We start from the raw sequence: 13287 nt of genomic DNA, 5'->3' as shown, positions 1-13287 counted from the left end.
ATGTTTATGCTTGCTATATAATTTAATTATTTTCAATTGCGTTTCATAAGTTGTGCATTCAATTTGCTTATCTTTATGAATTAAAACTGATTTGTGTGTGTTGGTTGAGAGTGCACGCTTAATTTTCATGCATAAATCTAATGCTAGGATATAAGAGAGTTTCACCTAATCGTTATGAACTTATATTTGCAAGTAGTAAAGGTTGTTGATCACAATTGTGTTAAGTAAATTCTTGGCATTCTTTAAATCTAGTTTAGTTTTAGAGTTTAGTTTTGCATTCTTTAAGTCTAGTTTAGTGTTTTAAACTTTGTTTTTACGTTTTTGAGTCAATTTTCAAGTGATTTAGCAATCCCTCCTAATCCTCGGCCTAGAACGATCCCTACTTACATACTTTGCTACAATTGATAAAAAGAGGGTTTAATTTGTGTGCTTATATATTTAGCATCACAAGTGAGTTGAGAAATATTATACCTTTGATGAATCCTCTTTGCATGAGGAAAGGCTAATCACCCAAGAGATAGGGCCTTCATTTCTTGCTAATTGCTCCATGATTTCTTGGAGAATGACAGGTGAATGGATTCTCCAAAAGTCTCCAAAGTTAGAGACCTCTAAGTTTCGACACCAAGGATGGTGAAGGAAGAAGATGAGTGACCATGGAAGACAAAATCGTAGCAATGTCTCCCATGGTGGTCGGCCTCTCTAGAGAGAAAGAGAGAGCTTGTGTTCTCTCATCTTTCCTCAAAGAAACCCTAAATGAAGAAAAAGATATAATGATACTTTTATACCTCCCTTCAATGGAGTGGCAAACTTGTAATAAGTCCAAAACCGTTCCCTCTCTAAGCAAGGCCCGCCTCCCTATTGTTAGTGAGTTAATTGCCCATTTTATTTTAGTTGTCACACAACTTAAACCTTATGTGCCTTGTGGACCAAAACCCTTTTGAGTGCCGTAACCTGAAACTAACTTAAGGCCTAAAACGAACCTTTCGTTCTTGATTAATTAACTTTTTAATTAATCTTTGCCATATACAATTAAACTATTTAATTGTCCTTATTCATCTTCGTTATATCATTCAATCATTACCTTACATGGTGTGCGATTTATTAGGTTCCTTTTAGCGAGGTAGTGGGCGAATAGAACTATTACTAATTGATTGTGAATTGAAATTTACTTTCAATTCTCCCTTTAATGATTACACATCTTCAAGACTTCCACAAGTCATGAGTGACACCTATCAGTATGTTATGGCTATCCAAGCTAATCAAGAGAGGTTGGAGAACCTATTCAATTTGGGACTACAAATGCAATACGGTATTTCTCTAATACAATACTCTTGACCACATTGTTTAGTTTGATAGTTTATTCATGCCTACTATCCAATGTGATCCTCTTACTTGTATGACTACCTTGAAGTGATTTGGAACAACTTCTTAAATCTCATTCATACTCTAGCCAGATATTCTTAATCATATCATAGAGTATTTTCCTTCAACGGTTTGAAGGTTAGAGATCCCTTGTTTAAACATTCACTTGCTTGTATAATTAAGTAGCTTAACCCCAACTATGTTGGGGACACCCTCTGATAGAGTGCCTTTGACATAGTCAAAGATCAAGGACCTAACTATGATGTCTCATGTCAAAGGACTACTTTGCATTATCCTAACCTTGAGTTCTCATGTGACATGAGTATAAGAACTCTTTGTTGATTGCGTTCAGTGTCATTTTCTATTGAGCACCTACATACTTATCTTGGTGTCAGTCGCACTATTGACTCGAGACCAGTCACTTTTCTTGAGAGAAGACATAGCACGTGCTAATCTTAACCAACTGTCAATGCCCAATTGACAATCATATGGTTAAGAACGTTTAGGATATGTGTACGTGAGAGAATGATCTCTTGAATCTAACTTCTTTAGATCACATTCTCTTAATTACATATTCCTTAGACTTATTATTCAAGCATATAAGAGACGGCTTTAAACTTTAATCTTTTCCCTTATATTAAACTAGAGTAGTTTAACATGTGAAATGTCTGTAAAATATCATCATAAGATTGGCTTTAGGCACATTTCCAACAATCTCCCACTTGCACTAGAGTCAATTAGCTTGTCATCAGTGATGATACCTTTTCTGAATTCATTTCAAAATTAGCTAAGTAGTAGGCCTAGATAGTGGATATCTATATGTTATCCATAAAAGCAACCTTGAGATTAAAGACGTCACCATTATACATGATTCTCAATCATGTGGTTTAGTCTCTCAATTGTGTTCGGATCTTAATGATACATTGATTCTCTGGCTTGAGCTATCTCCCAATTAGTATCGTAATGTGGGTACACTAGTGACATTTTCTGGTTGGAACCAAATGGAGAGTTCATAAATGAATTTTCCCATCCAAACAACATTGTTGTAAGCTTCTATATGGCGATATATTTTGCATGCATGATGGAACATACTAGAGTCATTACTTTTAGTGTTTCCACCCAAATATCTCTTTAGTCATAATAAAGAGATATCCAATTACCTTTTGTCATAATGAAGAGATATCTAATGATAGATACAATATTAGATTCATAATCTAATACGTTTACACTTCCATTCGTTACTCTAATTCTTCCTCATTCTTAAGGAATCTATCCTTTAGTATTCCTTAAATACGTAAGGATTCACTTGACAGCTGCCATGGTTCTGATCTTGGGCATGCACTGATATCGTCTTGTACCGATGTTGGTACAACTTATATCAACGTTCTGCATATGCATAAATGATTCTATTTACGCATTATGTTTCTTTGAGAGTCAAATGGTACATTCCCTTTTAGAAGAGAAACTTCCCAGTCTAACATGAATTGTCCTTCCATTTGAAGTTTATCATTTGAGAAACTTCCGACATCTATCTGTAAGACATATTCTGAAATCACAACAACAAGATATTAAGATCACGAATAAATCAAATCAATATGAAATAAAGATCGACTAATTATATTGAACTTATCTGTAGAATTCGGAAGACATGGTTATGAAGGTGAAGCCATTGATCCTTGTGAACAAAGTAGAAGTAGTCTTCTACTTCCAGTACCTCTCAATGAACTCTACTATCAAAATAGGCTTATAGTTTTCGTGAGTTTCTATCGGTATGGAAGCAGGGACGGCTCCTAGTCCTAGGTTATATAGCTAGGGTTTCAATCAATTCCTCCCTATTATCGGAAAGGATATCAACCCAAATCATATCTCATCAATTATAGTCCCATCATGACTCTTATTCCTTGTATTTACTTAATAAGGGCCCTTAATTGATTGCATGTAATTAGGATTCCAATATGTTTATTTCCTTAAGGCACCGAGAGTCCTAGAGATTTTATTAACTTGATTGCCAAGTCAACTATTCCCTCAATTATTCTCGGCATAATTCATTGCCATTCACAAAATGGTTTTACATTCTCCCACTTGAATGCCAATGAGAATACCTCAACGAGATAAATATATATGGTGATCACTTGAGTCCACTAAAGTATGCAATCATACCTTTCAGGTAACTTGTCGCTTTGAGACTAAATGCAAAACCAAGGAAAACAAGGCACACATGGGATAGTTCCTTGCACTCCATGATTACATTCACACTTAACTCAAAGCACTATGTTACTAACAAAGTCATGATATCAAGAGCTAATAGTCAAAACATTAGCTCACAATAGTCGAACTGAAAATATGGAAATATATTTCAGTACAAAAGTAGTTCACAAAAGAACTCAACAAGGTTGGTAACTAAATCCAACTTTTCTGTTAATTTAGAATATAATAAGAGAACAAGTAAAAGACGACATACTGTTTACAAAATCAGGACCTCTTATTAAAACTTATGAACAAAATTTAAACAAAATTACGCTTAAAGTATCAGCCACTAACACTTTAAATTTTTAACACAAAAGGTAATCACTTACTCCCACTGATTAAAAGAGACAAAATTATATAAATTATTATTACTCCCATTGATTAAGAGAGTAAAAAACAAAAACTTTGTCAATGTCTACAAAATGAAACATATACCTTTCAAATACTCCCATTAGAAAAACATTAGTCATGAGATCTAAAACATAAAATTTGTGAGCTCAACATCTTTATTCTATATATCTGTAGGGAGGTGACTCTTGTGACTGAAAAACTATACAAAATCATTTGGTCAGTTTTGTTCATCTAACATCTGACAGAAATAGAAAACTTTAACTAAATGTTTTCTAATGCATCAAAAGCATATAATTCTATAATCATCTTTGGACAGAAACTAATTATATTAGGTTTGCATAGCTAAAACATAAAATACAAGGGTAAACGTTTATAGCTTCAACACTTTTGAGCAGATGAAGTATATACCATCTTGTCAATTCCATGCTTCACTATACATTGATTTATAGTTGTACTGAATAAGAAAACACTTTTGAGCAGATTAATTATCCTTCAGGTTGTTCCATGTATATTTCTTCATCTAGTTCTCTATTTAAAAATGTTGCTTTTACATCCATTTGATGTATATCAAAGTTGTATATAGCCGCAATCGCTATTAACGTCCGAATTGACGTTATGCGAGAAACTGGAGAATAGGTGTCAAAATAATCCAACTCTTCTTTTTGGCGATAACCTTTGGCTACTAAACGTGCCTTGAACTTGTCAATGGTTCTATCCGCCTTAAGTTTCTTCTTGAAAATCCATTTATGACCAATTGGTTTACTACCGGGAGGTAAATCAACAAATTCCAATGTGTTATTTTTCATAATGGATTCCATTTCACTTTTAATTGCTTCCTTCCATAAAGGAGCCTCAGAAGAAGACATTGCTTCTTTAAAAGTTCTAGGTTCATTCTCGGACAAGAAAGAAATGAAATCTAGTCCAAAGTTTTTAGAAACTTTGATTATTTTTCCTCTTCTTGGTTCCACATCATTTCTTTGGACACCAGAAGAAGAGGCTTCATCATGACTATGATCATGAACCCTCTTTGTATTAGAACCAGATTCCTTTTCCTTGTAAGGGAATATATCCTCAAAGAATTCTGCATCCGCTGATTCTAATATAGTGTTGACATGTATGTCAGAAATCGAAGATTTCACAACAAGGAACCTATAAGCAGCACTATTATTTGCATATCCAATGAATACGCAATCAATAGTTTTAGGTCCTGGTTTCGTTCTTTTTTATAACAGAACTTGCACCTTTGCTAAGCAACCCCACACTTTAGGGATTTTATAAATGGGTTTATGTCATTTCCATAGTTCATAAGGTGACTCGTCAATCTTTTTTAGAGGAACCTTATTCAATATGGTATTTGCAGTAAGTAAAGCTTCACCCCACAAACTGTGTGGAAGTCCAGAACTATTTAACATGGAATTAATCATATCTTTGAATGTTCTATTTTTTCTTTCGGCAACACCATTTTGTTGTGGTGTGTATGGAGCCGTTGTTTGATGTATAATTCCATGTTATGCATAAAAATCTGAGAAGGCAGTAGTAGACTCATACTCTCCTCCTCTATCAGATCTGAGTGCTTTGATTTTCCTCTCAAGTTGATTTTCAACTTCGGCTTTATATGTCTTAAACATATTCAAAGCTTTGTCCTTGCTATGAATGAAATAAACATAGCAATACTTACTGCAATCATCAATAAAAGTGACATAATAATTCTTTCCTCCACGAGTTGGTGTGGATTTAAAGTCACAAAGATCACTATGAATTAATCCAAGTAATTCATTTGATCTTTCCAGAATTGACTTTCTCGTTTGCTTAGCAAATTTCGATTCAGTACATGTTTCACATTTATGATTAAAATCAATGTTGAATTTAGGTAATAAGTCTAATTTAACCATTCTATGCATGGAACAAAAATTAACATGTCCTAATATAGCATGCCAAATATTAGAAGACTCAACAATATAAGTAGAAGCATTTATTTTATTAGCATCATCAATGGCAATTACATTGAGTTTCACGAGGCCATCAGCCACATAACCCTTTCCAACAAACATCCCACCCTTGGTAAGTACAAATTTGTTGGATTCCATTACAAGTTTAAAGCCCTTAGCAATTAGAATTGGTCCAGAAACCATGTTCGTCCTCATTTCAGGAACATGCAGCACATTCAGCAAGGTCAAACTTTTCCCAAATGTGAATTTAAGTACCACCTTGCCATATCCCTTAACAGCAGATGAGGCAGAATTGCCCATATACAGCTTTTCTCCAAGGGCAGCAGGGTGATATTCTGTGAATAGATTTCTATCAGCGCATATGTGCTTTGTAGCACCAGTATCCATCAACCATTCACTCACATTCGAGACCATGTTAACCTCGGACACAACAACAACCAATTCTTCATCGGTGGTTGCCATGTTAGCATGGTTGTTGTTGTTTCTGTGGCCATGATTTCCATCATTGCGATGATAACAATCTTGTGCCTTGTGACCAGATTTGCCACACACATAGCAGGCGCCCTTAATCTTCTTCAGATTCTTGCCTTTAGGAGTAAGGACAGATTGCACAAACTGCTTGGTTTTCGGAGCGGGAGCCTTATTCTTTTTCGGCTTAGCCTTGGAGTTTCCTCCCTCAACATAATTCGCATTGGCTTCAATGGCTGCAAACCCTCTAGAACGGTCTGCCTTTCTGTGGTCTTCTTCCACACGTAGCCTCAGGATCAAATCCTCCATATTCATCTCACGACGCTTGTGCTTGAGATAAATTTTGAAGTCATTCCACGAAGTTGGCAATTTTTCAATTATCGCCCCAACTTGGAAATGCTTATTGATATCGCATTCCTCGGAGTGCAGTTCATAGATCAATTTCTGGATTTCTTCGACCTGAGAAACAACAGATTTAGAATCCACCAATGTATATTTGAGAAACTTACCAATAACAAATTTCTTTGAACCGGCATCATCAATCTTATACTTTTTCTCCAGGGATTCCCACAACTCCTTCGCTGTCTTGCACAGAGAATAAATGTCGTAGAGATTGTCATCCAAACTATTCAGGATATAGTTTCGGCAACAAAACTCATAATGATTCCAAGCTTCAATTGCCATGACAGTCTCTTTCGTCATTGGATTCTCATTAGACTTCGGAGCTTCTTCCTTGACAACATGAGCGAGATTCATTGTTGTCAGGAAGAACAACATCTTCTGTTGCCATCTCTTGAAGTCCAATCCTTTGAACTTCTAGGCTTTTCAGAGTATTTTGGCACAGCGCCATTCACATTTACAGATTGTTGATCCATAATTTCTGTTTCAAGATTGTTGGATATATGTCAACAATCTGTGATAATTTATATATGCTAATGTATAATAAATGCAATAGGAATTAACAGAATATAAACTAGAATATGAATTATAAAAACAGACAACTTGAAGATCGAGGCTTGCGTACCGCAATGTCCTTGAAACATAAATTTCGTCCCTACTCTGTGCTTGTAGTTCTACGGACGTCTGCTTCACCAGGATTCAACGATCAAGTTAAAATTCTAGCATCGGAAAAATTTAACTTCTGGCGAATTTAGTGTGGTTCTCTCAGTAAGAAGGTTTAGGAATGTAGAGGATGAAGTTGATTATTTTCTATGTTCTAAATGTCATGCAGATGGATATATATATAGCAGATGGATGCCTGTTTGCAACAGGTATGAGAATGTGGTGTGACTGTTGGGAGACATATCTTCAAAGGGGTGCTTTGCTCTGTGTTCGGAAAGAACTCTCAGACTTCATCTGAAAGGATGAGTCTTTTCATAAAAAATTAATAATTAATTAAATTCGAATTTAATTAATAATAATTAAGTAAATCCGAAAAATAATTAATTAAATAATTTAATTATTAGAGCCCCAAGGCCCAAGGCCCATCTTTTAACAATTAAATATATATTAAATATATATTAATGATAATTAATTATATATTAATTACCAATTAATTAGTACACCCCAAAGCCCAACCCCAAGGGTGAGCCCAATTTTAGTCTCCAGGCCTATTACTCCAATCACTTTCTCTAAAGGACAAAACCTTATAAAGTGATAAAATCTTTTGGGAATGGCCAATGTGGGACAAAAAAATTTCTACTCAAACTACTCAAATTTCCAACAATATATATATATATATATTGAGAAGGATAAAAATGTGAAACATTCAAAATTCCACAAAATACCGCCACTTCATACACAAAGTTAACCTATATATAAAGCAAGAAGGATAAAAAGTGAAACATTCAAAATGCCATAAAATACAGACATTTCATACACAAAGTTAACCTATATATAAAATGAGAACGATGAAAAGGTGAAACATTCAAAATACCCTCACTTCATACACAAAGTTACAAAAACATGGTTAAAAACATAATAATGTGAATTCTCCACTGCGACAATATATGTGCACATCTTAACAATGATAATTCTCAACCACCAGATGATAACTCATCATCCATACAGACCCCTTCCTCAACACTTTTTTCAGTTTGATTTCTTCATGGCATTCTGGAAAATAAACATGAGGATTTACACAAATCGGTGAGTCTGCACACTGTTTTTTTATCTTCCATTCTCCACGCTTAAAATTTCTCCCAACATTAATTCCCCATCTTTGTAACCCCTTGGAAATCTCTCCATCTCTCTCAGAGTGGTCCATCTCTAATGAAACCAATTGTGCGGCCTCAATACCTCTAAGATTTGTGAGATTTCTCTATCATTTTTACATATATTTGAGTTGATTTTTGTAACTTTTTGTTAATAGTTGAATCAGCTTGTGATTATATATTTTTGCCTTTTTTGTTTACCGAGAAACTTATGAAATTAGGATGAAAACTTATTTATATAGTCAAAATAGTTAAAAATTCACATTTGCTTAATGTATTTTATTGGTGAAGGTTGAATTCGGTACTTTTTCTTTGGGATGAAAAATTTGTACTGTAAATTAACTAAATATATTCTTACTTTAATCTACATGTTTATTGGGCAATAATCTTCTCCTAAACTAACAAATGTAAATATCTGCTGAGCATGTAAGTTGTAATTAGTCAAATGAGCTCTTGTTTGAATGTGGAGCTTAATCGTTAATCCGACACAAAAATGACAAATTTCAAGTTAGCACGTTGATGAGTTAGGTCGTTATTGGGTCATACGTTAAGAACCCATTAACAAATTTGGTCTTAGTTTCTTTCGTACTTTGGTATTGTGAGGTTGACTTGTAAATTGTAATTGAAGTTCTGAAAACTAACAAATGAAAGGCATTTTTTCAATTAATTAAAAGGCACTCGTAAGGGGAGTGAGATATCTGGTAACTAAAAAAAAAATGAAAAAAAGCCCTATATACAACATATTAGAGTGCTTAAGGACCTAAGAGCCTTTTCCTGGTTTCTTGCCTTGAGCTCTCAGAATCTCATAGTCGACTCCAAATCTAAATGCCCAACTCTATTTTGACATAAACGAGATCTAGTCGAGTAGCATGCTCCACTTTATACCTTAGTTTGAGTATTTCATTTTTAACAATGTATATGAATTTTTAGTATTCTACGTGTCACTTTGAAATTTTTAAAATTTTACTCTCCGCTCGATATGTCAAATTTTTGATATAAAATAAAAATTCATACTTGTTTTCCTTTCATTAAAATGCAAAGAATATAAACTAAAAGGTATAAAAATATTTAAGCATTACATTGGTAATGAAAGGAAATGAAAATGCAATGCTTTAAACTAATAAAAAAAATGAATAAAAAGTATTTAAAAATTAATTAAAATTTTGTTCAATAAAAAATTAATTAAAAATTATTTGAAACTGCTGTCAAATTTGACAGCAATTATTTTTGCTGATATTCTATGTCATGTCACATATGAATTAGATTTTTTGGTGAAAAACACAAGTGTTATCTTTTTCTACCATTATTGTGGATGCAAATTTCCGTCTTCTTCTTGGACGAAAATGCACCTGCAAAACAATTAACACCTAAGGTCAAGGCCAAGGGCCTAACGCACCCATGATGAATTGGGGGGGGGCTTGGCCTAAGAACCTCCGATGCCAAAGTTAGAAATTGAGAGAGAAAGTGTTTAGAGAATTTTGGGAGAATGGACTTAGTTTTTTGGAGAAATGAGATGGTATTTATAGGGTGTGGCCGACCCCCTTTGGAGAGATGGGAACCAGCCACATATGCTGATTTTTGGGTGTAATTGCAAGATATATGTCAAAATAATATCTTGCAATCAATTAGGAAATTAATTAATTAATTAGGAAATTAATCAATTAATTTAGGTAATTAATCCTATTTTGAATAAATATTTTGGAGGTTACCTTGTGGGGAGAATTTGATGAGGATGGATGAATTTGATGAGGATGGATGAAATAAGTTTTGAATAAATACCTATTTTGATCACTTTTGACCTTGATTGAGTCATGATTGTCTGCTGGAGTTCTAGTATACCTCGAGGGTAATTTTGTCATTTTCACCCAAGAATCCACGTGTCACCTCCATATTTTTCTATATTATTTTTGGCTCCACAAATGCCCCCACACCTGCTGGGCTGCTCGCAGGAAAGGGAATGAGGTGTAAAGATCTCCAACTTTAATGCAAAGTCTCACTTGGACTTGGAATTAGATTCTTATAGGAAAGGGAAATAAATCACCTCCAAAGCCTATTTAAGCCTACCTTAAGTAGGGGATTAAATCAACTTCGGAGGGTAATTATTTATCCCTACAAGAAAGAGAGAAAACTAGAGGATATTTGTTCCCTTTCTCCTAGCACTCTTTTTTGCTTGCGTGTGCAAAGAACCGTCTTCCGTTGATTTCTTTGTCTTGTCTATGCCTCATTGATGTAAGAAAAACTTAATTCTCCTTGTCTTCTTCTTGGGTGGTGCTGCCACGGGGCAGCTGTCAGGGTGGTGTGGCACATCGACTGACAAGGGCTAGGAGTCGGCTTGGCATGGGCCAAGGAGGTGGTGTAAAAAGGGCCATTGCTTGTGCTGCTCGACTTGACTGAAGCCAAGAATTGGCTCAGCATGGGCTAAGGAAGTGGCGTGGCATGGGCCACAGTTTGGGCTACCTCGTTTGGGCTACTTGCCAAAAATGAGGAAACTACTTGAGTTTGAATTCTCAATTATCGTAGATGGAGCCGCCAAGATCGGCGCTGCTGAAGATAAAGTGTCAGATGAGCGAACTGTTGAGTGCAAAATGGTTGTTATCCCTTGACCATTCGTTGCCTAGTTGGTCTTCAATCATTCGAGCTTTTGAGCTATGTGGTTTTTTCGCATTGGAGAGCTTACCCAGATGGGTGTCAGGGAATTAGTTTACCCTCTCGCACTAGAGAGCTTACCTATATAGGTGTTGGGGAATTGGTTTACCCGCTCGCACTAGAGAGCAGACCCATATGGATGTCGGGAAATTGGTTTACCCTTTCGTACTAAAGAACAATTAGTTTATTCTCTCGTACTGGAGAGCAGACCCATATGAGTGTTAGGGGATTAGTTTACCCTCTCGCATTGAAGAGCATGGAAGTCGTTGTTTTGTGTACAACTGAGGAAAGTTGGACAACTAAAATAATCTTCAGCTTGTAAGTCTTGTTTGGAGATCTGCTTTAGACTTTAAACTGTTTGTGGAACCCGTGTAAAGGTGTAAGTGGGAAGTGCATCGAGCTACTCCCGAACTTTCTTCAAGTATTGTGCCATCGTTAGATATTTCTTCATGTGCCTTTATGAGGCTTGGTTGGTGATCAGCTGAGAATCTGAATGGATTGTAAGCTTTTTCACCGCTAAGTCTTTCGCTAACATGGGCTGTTAATAAAGCCCTATCTTTTGCTCCGTCATTGGATGCTTTGAAGTTTGGAGTGCCATGAGCTTGGTCTGCGCGATTAAAAGCCACAATGTGAGATCAGTAGGGCTGAGAGCCGTGGTGCAAGATCGGTACGATTAGGAGCCATGGTGATAGATTTAGGCTGCTGGGAGCCGTGAAGCAGGTAAGAACAATTAAGAGTCATGGTGACAAATCTAGAGTTGCCGGGAATCGTGGAGTAGATAGGCACGGCTGTAAGCGCAGAGCTGAGGTTGGCTTGGGTCAGGTTGTGCACAACAATTGGACCACTAGATCCATAATGCTCGACTACTAGTGATGTGCTTCTTCAGTATTGAATCGTCTAGAGTGTTGAGAGTAAGGCCTGCCTTCAGTTCTTGGTAGTTAGGCTAGTGTGTCCTTCTAGTACTCGTCTGCCCTCAGCGAGCCATTAGGTTGAGTTGCTACCTTTGTTGAAACAAAAGTAATCTTTGTATTCGACAATTTATGTGGGATAGTCTCGTCTGCTCGATCTTGTTAATGAATGGTGACATACTTATGTTGGTTATGTCTCATCGGAGTGCCTCATCAGTAGCTTTATTGGGCTGGAAATCACGTAATCGTTCGATCAAGAGCCTCTCTACTTCTTCTTGAATTTGCCATTGTTGGGGGGTGGCAGAGCTCTCAGCTGCCCCGGGTCTTGACATGTTGGTCTCGGTTGATTTTCTATATGTTCGGTTTGTTTATGCCGCAGCTGTATATGGTACGTTCCTAGCAGGCGAGCGAATTTCTTGCAGGATACCGGTTGAACTTAAGCCGGATTGAGTGACTATTTCTCTCCGTCCGTCGTGCTGCCTACTCCGATGTGAGGTGGATAATACTCATTGCGGGCCTAGCCGCGACTGAGCACTTTACCTAGAAGGTTGCTCATGTTGATTATTGGAATGTAACCATAACCGTGGGTGTATGCTCATCCGTGGGCCTAACTGAGAGTGCACACTCATCCGCGCGTTAAGACGAGAGTATACGCTATCTCGGGGGCCCAGTCGGGAGTTTACACTACCGGAACGCTCGATTCGTGGCTGCTTATTGGGATGCTGATGGAGAGGTTCATCGTCTGCCATTGTCCTACTTTGGGACATCTCGTCTGGGGCACGTTGCATCTTGGTACGCTGCAAGAGCTAATTCACCAAGGTTGTCTGTTGTGAGAGGGCATTTTTCAACTCTATGACTTGTCAAGACATGTGTTGTTCGCAATTCGGGTTGGAAAAGCTTGGACGAAATGTGTCTTCTTGAGTAGTGGAAGTGTGGTAGACTCTGGCCGCGATATTTGAGTTGGGAAATGTTAAATCCGTAGAAAAATGGGGTGAAAATGCCCCCAGTTCAATCGTCAGCCTATAAATTTGAAGCTGGGACGGTTGAACCGGTCTTGGGCTGTTTGGGACACCACGGGAGTGAGCTGGGCCAAGGAAGTGGGTTTGATCTCCAATTGGGTTGCGGGATCGGGTTGGGCCGTTA

The sequence above is a fragment of the Malus domestica genome, chromosome 10, assembly GCF_042453785.1.
Source record: "Malus domestica chromosome 10, GDT2T_hap1".
Classification (NCBI taxonomy): domain Eukaryota; kingdom Viridiplantae; phylum Streptophyta; class Magnoliopsida; order Rosales; family Rosaceae; genus Malus; species Malus domestica.
Note: the sequence above shows the minus strand (reverse complement) of the source record.